Source organism: Arachis ipaensis, chromosome B5 (genome assembly GCF_059453495.1).
Source record: "Arachis ipaensis isolate K30076 ecotype BB chromosome B5, ASM5945349v1, whole genome shotgun sequence".
Taxonomy (NCBI): domain Eukaryota; kingdom Viridiplantae; phylum Streptophyta; class Magnoliopsida; order Fabales; family Fabaceae; genus Arachis; species Arachis ipaensis.
The window spans coordinates 60,065,827-60,079,777 of NC_142440.1; the positions used below are offsets into that span (position 1 = coordinate 60,065,827).

A 13,951-nucleotide genomic window follows, 5' to 3' on the forward strand; every position below is an offset into this window, starting at 1 on the left:
CTTCAATTCATGATTTCTTGCATAAACATGTTAAGAACCCTGATTTCTAAAATCTCTAATTTCTAAAAATCTTACTTTAAAAATATCAAATATATCTTAATCCATAAGCACAAACCCTCTTTGCAAATTCAATCCAACTCTTTTCAAATCTTTTTAAAAAACAAATCTATCTTTTCAACTCATCAATATCTTTTTCAAAATCTCCACTTTATCTTTTTCAAAATCTAGATTTATTTTTTTCAAAAATCTTTCATATCTTTTCAGTTTTAAACTATATCCTCTCTTATCATATCTTCTATCTTATCTTTTCCAAATCAATCTCTTTTATCATATCTTTATCTCTTTTTTCGAAAACCCACCCTCCCTCCCTTTAAATTTGGGTTCGGCCTCCCTCCCCTTCCATCAACAATTGCACCTAGCTCTCCTTCTATCCCTCTCCTTTCTTTTCTTTTGCTTGAGTACAAGCAAAACTCTAAGTTTGGTGTGTTTATCCGCGATCACTAAGATCATGGCTCCTAAAGGAAAATAACCCACTCCAAGAGGCAAGAAAGAGAGCGTTCCAAAACCCCTTTGGAATCAAGGGAAGTTCTTATCTAAAGAACATTCAGACCATTATAACAAAATAATGGGTCTGAGATCAGTGATCCCGGAAGTTAGATTCGATCTGAAAGAAGACGAATATCCGGAGATCCAAGAGCAAATTCGAATCAGGAACTGGGAGGTCCTAGCTAATCCTGAGACGAAAGTGGGAAGGAATATGGTCCAGGAGTTCTATGCTAACATGTGGCAGACAGACAAGCAAAAACTATCTGGAACTGCTTTCTATGAATATCGGACCGTGGTCAGAGGAAAGATTGTTCATACCAACCCTGACAAGATCAGGGAGATCTTAAAGCTACCTCAGCTGAAAGATGATCCAGACTCTTTCAACAGGAGAATGATGAGAACAGACAAGGGCCTGGATAAGATTCTAGAGGATATATGTATCCCTGGAGCCAGGTGGACCACCAGCACGAAGGGTGTCCCAAATCAACTCAAAAGAGAAGATCTCAAACCAGTCGCCAGAGGATGGCTGGACTTCATTGGGCATTCTCTGTTGCCTACTAGCAACCGTTCTAAAGTCACAGTTAAAAGAGCAGTGATGATCCATTGCATCATGATGGGAAAAGAAGTGGAAGTTCACCAGCTGATCTCAGCTGAACTCTACAAAATTGCTAACAAAAATTCTAAAGAAGCCAGGTTGGCTTATCCAAACGTGATTTCTCTGCTCTGCAAGGATGCTGGGGTAAGGATGGGAATAACTGAGTATATCTCAGTCGAGAAACCAATCACCAAAGCATCAATGGAAAAACAACAAGCACAGGATGATCCCACCAAGAAGAAAACACAGGAATTTATACCAGAAATCCCTCAATCTGAATACTAGGAGTATCTTGAGACGTCTGTTACCAAGATATGGGAAGCTATGGAACAAATAATAAAAGAACAGAAGGAGCATAGTCAAATTCTCACCTATATGTTTAAAGAACAAGAGGAGCAAGGGCGTGACTTGAGGGACTTGAAGCGCCAGAAGTTATCTCTTGAAGGACCAAGCACCCCAAAGATCCGAGGAACACCCGTTTCCCAGAACTAAGGTTGTTAAATTCCAATTTCTGCTTTAACTCTGTGATAGTGTCATTATAGAAGTTCACCTTAGGAGTCATATAGTAGTAATTAGTATCTATTTTTATTTTATCTCCAATTAAGCCATAGTTTATTTTTCTCATCATCAGCAAACATGAATAAAATAGTAGATCTTTTGAATAAGAGGCAATAAAATTTCGAGTTTTTAGTAAGAGAAATTCTAATTAGTTACATGTGGTGGCAATACTTTCTGTCTTCTGAATGAATGCTTGAACAGTGCATATGTCTTTTGAATTTGTTGTTTAAGACTGTTAAATATGTTGGCTCTTGAAAGAATGGTGAACATGAGACATGTTATTGATAATCTGAAAAATCATAAAAATGATTCTTGAAGCAAGAAAAAGCAGCAAAAAAAAAAAGAGAGAAAAGCAGAAAAAGCCAATAGCCCTTAAAACCAAAAGGCAAGGGTAATAAAAAGGATCCCAAGGCTTTGAGCATCAGTGGATAGGAGGGCCTAAGGGAATAAAATCCTGGCCTAAGCGGCTAAACCGAGCTGTCCCTAACCATGTGCTTGTGGCGTGAAGGTGTCAAGTGAAAACTTGAGACTGAGCGGTTAAAGTCAAGGTCCAAAGCAAAAAGAAGAGTGTGCTTAAGAACTCTGGACACCTCTAATTGGGGACTTTAGCAAAGCTGAGTCACAATCCAAAGGGTTCACCCAATTATGTGTCTGTGGCATTTATGTATCCGGTGGTAATACTGGAAAACAAAGTGCTTAGGGCCACGGCCAAGACTCATGAAATAGCTGTGTTCAAGAATCATCATACTGAAATAGGAGAATCAATAACACTATCTGAATTCTAAGTTCTTATAGATGCCAATCACTCTGAGCTTCAATGGATAAAGTGAGATGCCAAAACTGTTCGGGAGCAAAAAAGCTACTAGTCCCGCTCATCTAATTAAAATCTGAGCTTCACTCAAAAACTCTGAGATATTATTGCTTCTCAACGTATTTATCTTCTATTTTATTTGTCTAGTTGCTTGAGGACAAGCAACAGTTTAAGTTTGGTTTGTGATGAGCGGATATTTTATACGCTTTTTGGGGTTAATTTCATATAGTTTTTAGTATGTCTTAGTTAGTTTTTAGTTTACTTTCATTAGTTTTTAGGAAAAATTCATATTTCTGGACTTTACTATGAGTTGTGTGTTTTTATGTAATTTCAGGTATTTTTCTGGCTGAAATTGAGGGAGCTGAGCAAAAATCTGATTCAGGTTGAAAAAGGACTGCTGATGTTGTTGGATTCTGACCTCCCTGCACTCAAAGTGGATTTTCCGGAGCTACAGAATTCGAAATGGCGCGCTTCCAATTGCGTTGGAAAGTACACATCCAGGGCTTTCCAGCAATATATAATAGTCCATATTTTGCTCAAGGATAGATGACGTAAACTGGCGTTCAACGCCAGTTCTCTTCCCAATTCTGGCGTCCAGCGCCAAAAAAAGATTAAAAGTTGGAGTTCAACGCCAGAAATGGATCCAAACCTGGCGTTGAACGCCCAAAACAACCTTATGCACGTGAAATGTTTAAGTCTCAGCCTCAGCACACACCAAGTGGGCCCCAGAAGTGGATCTCTGCACTATCTGTCATAGTCTACTCACTTTTTGTACACCTAGGCTACTAGTTTAATATTTAAACAACTTTTAGAGACTTATTTGGGATCTCATGACATTTTAGATAAAAACTTTGTACTCTTTGACGGCATGAGTCTCTAAACTCCATTGTTGGGGGTGAGGAGCTCTGCTGTGTCTCAATGAATTAATGCAAGTATTTCTGTTTTCTATTCAACATGCGTGTTCCTATCTAAGATATCCATTCACGCCTAACTATGGAGAAGGTGATGATCAGTGACATTCATCACCTTCCTCAATCCATGAATGTGTGTCTGACAACCACCTCCGTTCTACATCAGATTGAATGAATATCTCTTAGATTCCTTAATCAGAATCTCTGTGGTATAAGCTAGATTGATGGCGGCATTCATGAGAATCCGGAAAGTCTAAACCTTGTCTGTGGTATTCCAAGTAGGATTTAGGGATTGAATGACTGTGACGAGCTTCAAACTCGCGAGTGCTGGGCATAGTGACAGATGCAAAAGGAGGGTGAATCCTATTCCAGCATGATCGGGAACCTCAGATGATTAGCCGTGCTGTGACAGAGCATTTGGACCATTTTCACAAGAGGAGGGGATGTAACCATTGACAACGGTGATGCCCCAACACACAGCTTGCTATAGAAGGACGTGCGTGCATGAATCAGAGAATAGAGGAAAGCAGAGATTCAGAAGACAAAGCATCTCCAAAACTCCAACATATTCTCCATTACTGAATAACAAGTAACTTTTAACCCATGCTCTCTTGTTCATTCGCAATTCAACTAATAAATATAATTGATTTCCTAACTAAGAATTGCAAGATAACCTTAGATTGCTTCAAATCGACAATCTCCGTGGGATTCGACCCTTACTCACGTAAGGTATTACTTGGACGACCCAGTGCACTTGCTGGTTAGTGGTACAAGTTGTGAAAAGTGTGATTCACAATTCGTGCACCATAAGGATAAGAAGAAGTCTCATGATTTCAGCATAGCTTTGATGCATTTGTTGATTGATGATAGGGGACCAAAAGGCTTGGAGGAAGGTTGAAGAAAGGGGATGGCAGTAATGGAAATGAAGGCAGCAAAGCTACCCTGGAGAAAGCCAACGTTTGTGCCAATGTTTGTCTCAAACTTGAGGTCAAACATTGGCTCAAAAACACACCCAGGAGAAGCCAACGTTTGCGCCAATGTTTGCCTCAAATTTGAGGTCAAACGTTGGCTCAAAAATTAACCCTGGAGGAAGCAACGGTTGCGCCAACGTTTACCTTAAACTTGAGGTCAAACGTTGGCTCTAACCCTGGAGGAAGCAACATTTGCGCCAACGTTTGCCTCAAACTTGAGGTCAAACGTTGGCACAATAACACACCCAGGAGGACTAACGTTTGCGCCAACGTTTGCCTCAAACGTGTGGTCAAATGTTGGCTGCAAAAATTGCCTTGGAGGGAGCACGTTTGAGCTCACGTTTGACCTCAAACGTGAACTCAAACGTGAGTGACAGAAAAGCACCGTTCTGCATAATGCTAACACGCAAACGTTTGAGTCAACGTTTGCCTCAAACGTTGACTCAAACGTGAATGCTCCAAAGTCCAAATTGCAAACGGATTTCTTCTCAAGTCCAAGAGCAATCAACTGAGGCTATCTTCAATCCAATTCCATCAAGGCCAAGGCCCAAATTCAAGGCTCATAAAATGAAGTGTATAAATAGAAGTTAGTTTGATTTAGATAGGACTTTTTTGGACCTCTGTTAGAATTGGAACTTGTAATTTGGAGAGCTTTCTTTTTTATCTTGGAGAATTGGGAGGAGAATTGAGTTCTCTTCCCCTCTGGGTTTTCTATTTTCTTTTCTGCAAAGCTTACTTGAGTCTTGAAAGTGAAGAGTTGAGGAAATTCTGTCTCAACCTCACCTTGAGATCTCTTTGTTTCTTTTTCTGCATAATTCAAGTTTCTTTACTGATTTTCATCTTTCATTTTGTTTGCAATTGATCTTTGAATTGGATCAAGGAAGGTAGTGAGATCTAGACTTGGTTTTCTAGTCTCTTGACCCATGAGATCCTTCATTTTTCTTTCTGTTCATCTGTTGAAGCTTCTTCAAGCCAATATACTTTTCTATTTGAGATCTACTTTGATTCAACTCATCTTCTACTCTTCTGCTTGTTCCAATTTACTTTTCTTCGTTAAATTTCTGCAATCCCAATTCCCAATTCCTTTTATAATTCAAGCAATTTACATTTCTTGCACTTTAAGCTTCAGTTATTTACATTTCTTGCAATCTAAGTTTATGCAATTTACATTACTTGCACTTTAAGATTCAGCTCTTTTAATTTCTCTGCACTTTAAATTCTTGTCAATTATCCCTCTCCCTTTAAATTTCATGCAATTTAACTTCTGTTGGATACAAATCACTCAAATCAATTCTTGTTCGCTTGACTAAATCAACCACTAAACTAAAATTGCTCAATCCTTCAATCCCTGTGGGATCGACCTCACTCACGTGAGTTATTATTACTTGATGCAACCCGGTACACTTGCCGATGAGTTTTAGGTGATTGGTATTTGTTTTCCAAAATATCCATCAGTTACCATACTAAGAACCTCTAGTTCTCATACCATATGTTGTTGTTGTTTTTCAGTTGCAGGTCGCAACCCACCTTGGTGAGTTTGCGAAAATAGTGATAGAGCGGAGATTGACCTTTCTTATATTTTATTCTATATTGCTTTTGTTGTAGTATTCTCTCATCTTTTTATTTTAGACTTTATGGCCTTAGAGGCTTGATTTGAGAGATAAGTTGTATAAGCTGTTTTAAACTTTCAAAACTCTGTTCTATTCAATTTGACTAGTCGGCCTAAACTCTGCAGGTTGTGACTAGTCCTCTTTTTAGTATATCATACTTATATATATATCTTGTTTACTTAAATTATTACCTTATGTATCCTGGAGCTATCTACAAGGTTTTATATATCTATTATGTCTTGTTTTGTTCGTGCCTACGCGTTTAGTTACCGTGTGTGAACGCTTCACGTTTTGTAATTCCGCTTTATGCGACTTTGAGCTTTTATTTCTTCATCGGGCTTCTAGTTATATAAAGTCTTGGATATATATTATATATTATAAGCTTTAAGAACTATCGTGGCACTTTGTTATCCTTTGCTTTAGGGCTATAGGTAAGGCTTAGTGTAATGGGGTGTTACATTTATGGTATCAGAGCGGTTCGTCCTCGTGAGCCTGAGGGATGGACCGATTGTGCTTCGTTGCACTCTCTGGGTCATTTTTCTTTTATGATATTTAGGTTATCTGCTTGATATGCATAGCATGCTTGTTTGTGAGTGCCTTTGGGGATAATTGAAGCACTGGGCCTGAGATATTGAGACTGATCACCTCGATATCGATTGTTTGGTGTGGAAAGGCAACCCGAAAGGCAACTCACGGACGAAGTCAATCATGTTCATGGAGAGATAGTGAGGATGACTAGCCTAACCAATGCGTTTCGAGCTCAACATGTTCCAGAAAATCAGTTCGTAGAGTTTGCGGCATATCAATTAATGGGTGGGCTCAACACTGGTGGCAAAGAAAGTGCCAACTGATGCATCTACAGAATGAGGATGTATTATCGGAAGGACCGACTGATATTTTTGCAGTTTTTAATTAAGATTTTCAATTTCTAACCGATATGGCCTTGAACCTTGTTAAAAAAGTTTTAAAGTTTAGAATGATTTTGAATTCCTAATTGTGGCCTATTTTGGCGTGGCCATATGTCTTTGGCCACGTTTTTTTATTTATGGTCACTGTTTCTAATGTCACAGTTACAATTTTCAAATTCTGACAATTTATGCCACTTTACGGTGACCATAGGTTAATCTATGGTCACACATAAAAATCGTGACCATAGGTTGCTCTATGGTCACCCCTTTATTAAAATCGTGACCATAGCCTTATCTATGGTCATGGTTTTCACCGTGACTGTAACACCCTCACTATCAGAATGTCATGCTTCCGGATGTGCCACTCTGGTAGCTTGGATATTACGACGACTCTATACATATTTAATACTAAAATAGGAGCCTGTTTAAAACTTAAAACCGCGTAACCTTTCAAAACACTTTTTCGTTGAAAACATATATATATATATATATATAGACCAAATACAATACTTTAAAATTGTATATATACATAACAATAACTTACAAACATACATATCACAAATTTCTATCCTTCTTACAAAATTGATAAAGATAAAGGCGAGGAAAAAATAATAATAACTAAGATAATACAAAAATATTGAATAAATAGAAAAATGAAATAAACTCTTCTGAAACTTCACCGCCCATATCCTAAAAAGAAAAAACCTGTAGGGGAGTGAGAACATCATCCTCGCTGGTTCTCACTATAGGGTTACAAAATTGCTATAATAAGATACGTAAAATAAAACTATTTTTAAAGTACAGTGATCATTGCTCGTCTTATATGTCTTTCCAAAAACCAAGCTTTCACATTCAAAATCCAGGAATCCTTTTTAAAGAGAACTTGGTTAATTCCTCAAAATCAAAAACCTTTTTCCTTTCTTGTAAAATCTTAAAAGTTTTCCTAGACAGTATGAATGACCAACCTATCCCAATCATAGGTTCATTAAGTCTATGCTGTAGGAGTTTGATTTTTCATACTTTACTAGACCATAAACATAAAAGAAGTTACCTAAGCTGTGTAAATGATCATCCTGTTCCAAGCATAGGTTCATTAAGTCTATGCTGAACCAGTTAGATATTTTATATAGAACTAGACCCAACTAAAATCAAACACGACCCTCGGTCCTAACAACTCAATCATCAACCAATTCATCACAAACCAACCAATCAAACACAATCAAAATTAATATAGTTTAAGCACAATAAAGAGTAATTACAAAATGTATAATAGTTAGCAGTTAACATAAATATTCACATAGGCAAACCAATTACAATATGCACACCCAACCAATGAGAAGAGATAAAGTATGAAATTGATCCGGAGAATGCAACATCTCCTAAGCCCAATGAACTCCACATTTATAATCTTATCCATTCTCTTTAATTTCTGTTATTTACTCTTATGAGCAATTTTCCCATTCCCATTTACAATTCTGCAATTTACTTCAGTAATTTACTTTCAGTTCTTTAATTCTAGCATTTACTTTTCTGTCATTTACCTTCCTGCCATTTTATTTTCTGCAATTCTAAACTCAAATCTTGGATTCGCTCAACTAGAATATTCCTCTAATTAAAGTTGCTTGATCAATCAATCCTTGTGGGATTCGACCTCACTCTATTGTGAGTTTTTACTTGACGACAAATTCGGTACACTTGCCGAAGGAAATTTGTTAAGAGACAAATTTTCCGTGCATCAAGTTGATGGCGCCGTTGCCTGGGATTGATTGTGCATCAACAATGATTAGATTGGAGGATAACTAGATTGAGCATTTTATTTTTGTTTGATTTAATTTTCTGTTTGAGTCATTTACTTTTTGTTTTAGTTAATTTCTTCCTTTCCTCCTACTTTTTCTTTGTTATTTACCATTCATCTCACTAACCCACTAACTGTTTGATATATTGCATCACTCACACTAACAGTAATTCTGACAGATATACTTTCTGCACCTATTCTCTTTGCTTGTACTTGTTGGTTGTACGACAGGGAGAAGAAGCGGGGCTTCAACTTCCTTTAATTCTGAACCTGAGAGAACCTTCCTTAGACTAAGGAGGGGGGCAAGAGAAAAACATGTAGTTGGTGCTGAAGAAGAGGAGGAACACTTTGAGGAATACTTTGAACCAAACATGGAAGAAAACATGGAAAACCATCACGAAGAAGAGACTCACAAGCATGGCGGAAGAGGTCGAGCAAATCATGCTGGGGAGGATAGAAGAGTTTTAGGCTCTTACATCAATCCAAACCCAGGAAACTGTGGAAGTAGCATTTAAAAGCCAACCATCCATGCCAACAATTTTGAACTAAAACCACAGCTCATCACCCTTGTTCAGAACAACTGTTCGTTCGGAGGAAGTGTCCAAGAGGACCCCAATCAACATCTAACCACCTTCCTGAGAATATGTGACACAGTGAAGTCTAATGGTGTTCATCTTGACGCCTATAGACTGCTCTTATTTCCATTCTCACTCAAGGATAAGGCAGCCAAGTGGCTAGAGTCTTTCCCAAGGGAGAGCTTGACAACTTGGGAAGATGTGGTGAACAAATTCTTAGCAAGATTTTACCCTCCTCAACGAATCAATAGGCTGAGAGCTGAGGTCCAAACTTTCAGGCATCAAGATGGTGAGACTCTATATGAAGCATGGGAGAGGTTTAAAGACCTAACAAGGAGGTGCCCACCCGATATGTTCAATGAATGGGTGCAGCTGCACATTTTCTATGAAGGGCTCTTTTATGAGTCAAAGAAGGCCGTAGACCATTCATCCGGAGGATCTTTGAACAAGAAGAAGACCATTGAGGAGACCATAGATGTCATTGAAATTGTAGCAGAGAATGACTACTTCTATGCTTCCGAAAGAGGGAACACAAGAGGAGCAATGGAGCTAAACAGTGTAGATGCTCTGTTGGCCCAAAACAAGCTCATTACCCAGCAGCTGGCTGACCTCACCAAGAAGATGGAGAAGAACCAAGTAGCAGCAATCTCCACTTCATCAACAACCCAGGAAGGAGTGAATGAAGAAGCAGAGGGTAGTCAGGAGCAAGCCAACTACATTGGGAATTCACCTAGGCAAAACCATGATCCATACTCCAAGACCTACAACCCTGGATGGAGGAATCACCCAAACTTTGGGTGGGGAAATCAACAAGACCAAAGCCTTGATCAAAAATGCCCAAATCCAAACAATGCAGCCCACCAACACTTCACATCTAGACCATATCAACACCCACATAACAACACCTCTCCACATTCATATCAAGGCCAGAATAACCTTCCTCAGCCTGACCTATCATCATTTGATGAAAGAATCTCAAGGATTGAGAATCTACTTGAAGGCATAAGCAAGGAGATTCAAGACAACAAGGTGTTCAAGGAGGAAGTGCGAGCCAGTTTCAAGAACCAGGGAGACACAATCAAGAAGTTGGAATCTCAAGTGGGGTATCTCTCTGAGCAAATTTCCAAACCCACAGATGGATTCCCAAGTGACACAGAGAAGAATCCGAGAGGTGAAACAAAGAAAGTAAGATGGGAAGATTGCAAGATGGTCACTATAAGTGATAAGGAGACTGAGGACAAGCCAAGCAAGCTGTCAGAACAACCTGAAGATACCTCAGTAGAGGAGGGGGAAAAAGATTACCAAGAACCAGAAATCTCAAAACAGGAGCTACTGAGACTCTATGCACCTTTTCCCCAACTACTCAATGGTGCTGTGGAGAAGAGAATATACTCAAGATTCCTTGACTTGTTTGCATCTTTGCATGTGAACATACCGTTCATCAAGACTATCCAACAAATGCCTGCATACATCAAGTATATGAAGGAGCTGCTTCCCAGGAAAAGCTCACTCAAGGGAGGCCAAACTATAGTGATGAACAAGGAGTGCAGTGCCCTCATTCAACCGCAGTTGCCTACGAAAAGAAAAGATCCAGGGAGTTTTCATGTCCCCTGTGCCATAGGGGAAACAATGTGTGATAGAGCACTCTGCGATTTAGGAGCAAGCATCAACTTAATGCCCTTGTCCCTGGTGAAGAGGCTACAGATCAATGAGATATTGCCCACAGATGTAGTCATCAGGCTGGCTGACAAAACTCAAAAACAAGCAAGAGGGGTGGTGGAAAACGTGTTGTTAAAGGTGGAGAAATACTTTCTTCCCACAGACTTTGTCATCTTGGACATGGAAGAGAGTCACACTCACCCAATCATATTGGGAAGACCATTTCTAGCTACAGCCAGAGCACTCATAGATGTGGAGCGAGGGGAGCTAATATTGAGGATCCATGATGAACGACTCAGCTTTAATGTCTTCAAACTCTCACAAGAAGCAGACCAAGAAAACAAAGAACCAGGCAATGACCATAATGAGATGCTGACAGAGGAAACAAGCACTGAAGCACAACCAACACATCTGAGAACCCCACTGAATGATGAACAAGGCAAACAGCAATTGTCATAGCTCAAGGAGAAGCTGGAGGAACCTAAACCACCAGAGGCATGTGAAGACAACAACAAAATTCCCTTAGAAGAAGAAGTCGCCAAGAGCAAGGCAGCATCAAAAGGGACAAAGAAGAAGGTACCAAGGGGGTGGAGGAACAAGAAGATCCCTACGGAAGGCTTCTCTCCAGGAGATAAAGTGATCTCAGCTTACTTCCCAGATATCCCCCCTAATCTCCCCACTGTACCATCTCAGCTACCTAAGGTCTTCACTATCAACAGAGTTCTCTCCTTGGAACATGTAGAGATCATTGATACAACCAATGGATATAAGTCCAAGGCAAGAGGGGAGGACTTGAAGCATTATCAACCTCCCTGGTGAAGGAGAAACGTCAAGCTAGTGACGCTAAAGAAGCGCTTCATGGGAGGCAACCCATGTTTTATTAGCTTTTACTAGTGAATAAGTCAATATTCATGAATTCCAACCCAAACTTGGTGAAGTCCTTATATTGCAGTATATAGTGAAGAACAAGTTTAGTGTTCAAAGCATGCCAAGAAAGCATGAATGCAACAGAGAGCATGCTAGTCTTGGAGCTTTGAACAGAACTTTTCATCACAGTGCTCCAAACTAAGTTTGGTGTCACCCCATGGTGCCACCAATGTGCATATAAGGATACACAGTTAGTTAGTTGGAGTTCATGAATAAACAAAATCTTTTCTTCTCTTTATCATTCTAGCTGAAAAGTTTAAAAACTTTTTATGATATTAATTTTTCTTATTTTATTTTTATAGGGAAAAGGAAAGGAGCATTGAAGGAGATAGATTGGACAACTAAAAGAAAAAGGTTCGGACACCATAAAAGGAAGGACTATACACTTGTTTTAAAAAGGGAAGTCATTGGAAAATGTTGCCATGCAACATTGAAAAAAATGGGACCCTTGGAGACCGAGCAATCTCCATCATAAAGTGATGATCCTTGTCCTTTCTACATGCACAACCCCAACCGTCCATCAAACAACCACTCCATCAATCCACACCCTCCATTCACTCACAACCTCTCTATATAAGTGATCCCTGTTCCGTACCCCACTCTTCACACCTCTCCATTTCGGGTTCCCCTTCACCCCTTTCATTGCAATCAACCCTAAACACCAAAAGTCTCCACACCCATGCTAACTTCATGCATTAACCTTCATTCATGGTATCTTCGAGCTCTAAAAGAAGGAAGGAAAAGGAACCTATGGAGCAACACCCGTATGATGAAAAGAGATTTAGAAGCTTGCACCATGCATTGTAATACGGATGGATGGTGGATAAGGAGATCATTTATGAGCTGGGATTTCAAGTTAGGAAAAATGAGCATCCCAAAATCACAAAGAAGGTAGAAAAGAGAAGATGGGAGCTCCTTACTGATCTGGTCATTAGGGTGAATGCAAATCTTATAAGAGAGTTTTATGCAAATGCGGTCCGATATGATAAGGCAGATGAGTCATATACAAGCTTTGTGAGAGGAAAGATTGTGGATTTTGGTCCCATGAGTGTCATGAAGGCATTAAAGCTGCGGTCCATACCGTTTGAAGAAGAGAGTTATCATTCAAGAATGGACAACAACCCTGATCATGACCAGATTGTGCAAGACATTTGTGTACCAGGAGCTGACTGGGAAAGATATGCAGATAGGAAACCAAGGTTCATCAAAAGAGAAGATCTTACCCAGGAAGTAAAAGGGTGGTTCGAAATTGTAAGGAGGTCCATCCTCCCAGCAGCAAACAACTCGGAGGTGAATCTCAAGAGAGCCACACTGGTGCACTGTATACTCAAAGGTGGAAAGATCAAGGTTCATGAACTCATAGCAGAAGGGATTAGAAAAATGGCAGAGAAAAGTGACTCAAGGGGAACGTTAGGTTACCCCAGCACTATCTACCGACTGTGCAAGAAAGCTGGGATAGTGTTTGAAGATGAGGACCCCGTGTGCATAAAAGAGGGCATTCCAATAACCGTTCAATGAATGCATGCCACTGCATCTCCCCTGCCTCAACGGAAGCAAAGGAAGAGGGCAACTGATGAGCGGATATTTTATACGCTTTTTGGGGTTAATTTCATATAGATTTTAGTATGTTTTAGTTGGTTTTTAGTTTATTTTCATTAGTTTCTAGGCAAAATCCACATTTCTGGACTCTACTATGAGTTTGTGTATTTTTCTGTAATTTTAGGTATTTTCTGGCTAAAATTGAGGGAGCTGAGCAAAAATCTGATTCAGGCTGAAAAAGGACTGCTGATGCTGTTGGATTCTGACCTCCCTGCACTCAAAATGGATTCTGACTCCAAATGGCATGCTTCCAATTGCGTTGGAAAGTAGAGACCCAGGGCTTTCCAGCAATATATAATAGTCCATACTTTGCTCAATGATAGATGACGTAAATTGGCGTTCAACGCCAGCTCTCTGCCCAATTCTGGCGTCCAACGCCAGAAACAAGTTGCAAGTTGGAGTTCAACGCCAGAAAAGGATCCAAAGCTGGCGTTGAACGCCCAAAACAGCCCCAGGCACGTGAGAAGCTTTAGTCTCAGCCCCAGC

The 13,951-nt window shown here is 39.6% G+C and overlaps 1 non-coding gene across 1 annotated transcript; it reads right to left on the reverse strand.

Moving 5' to 3' along the window:
• Positions 1-9,529: 9,529 nt before the first annotated feature.
• On the reverse strand, positions 9,530-9,636 carry LOC148564358 (small nucleolar RNA R71). Its single transcript, XR_015884955.1, has one exon. It is a non-coding gene; the product is annotated as a small nucleolar RNA R71 (small nucleolar RNA).
• Between the last annotated feature and the right edge of the window lie 4,315 nt (positions 9,637-13,951).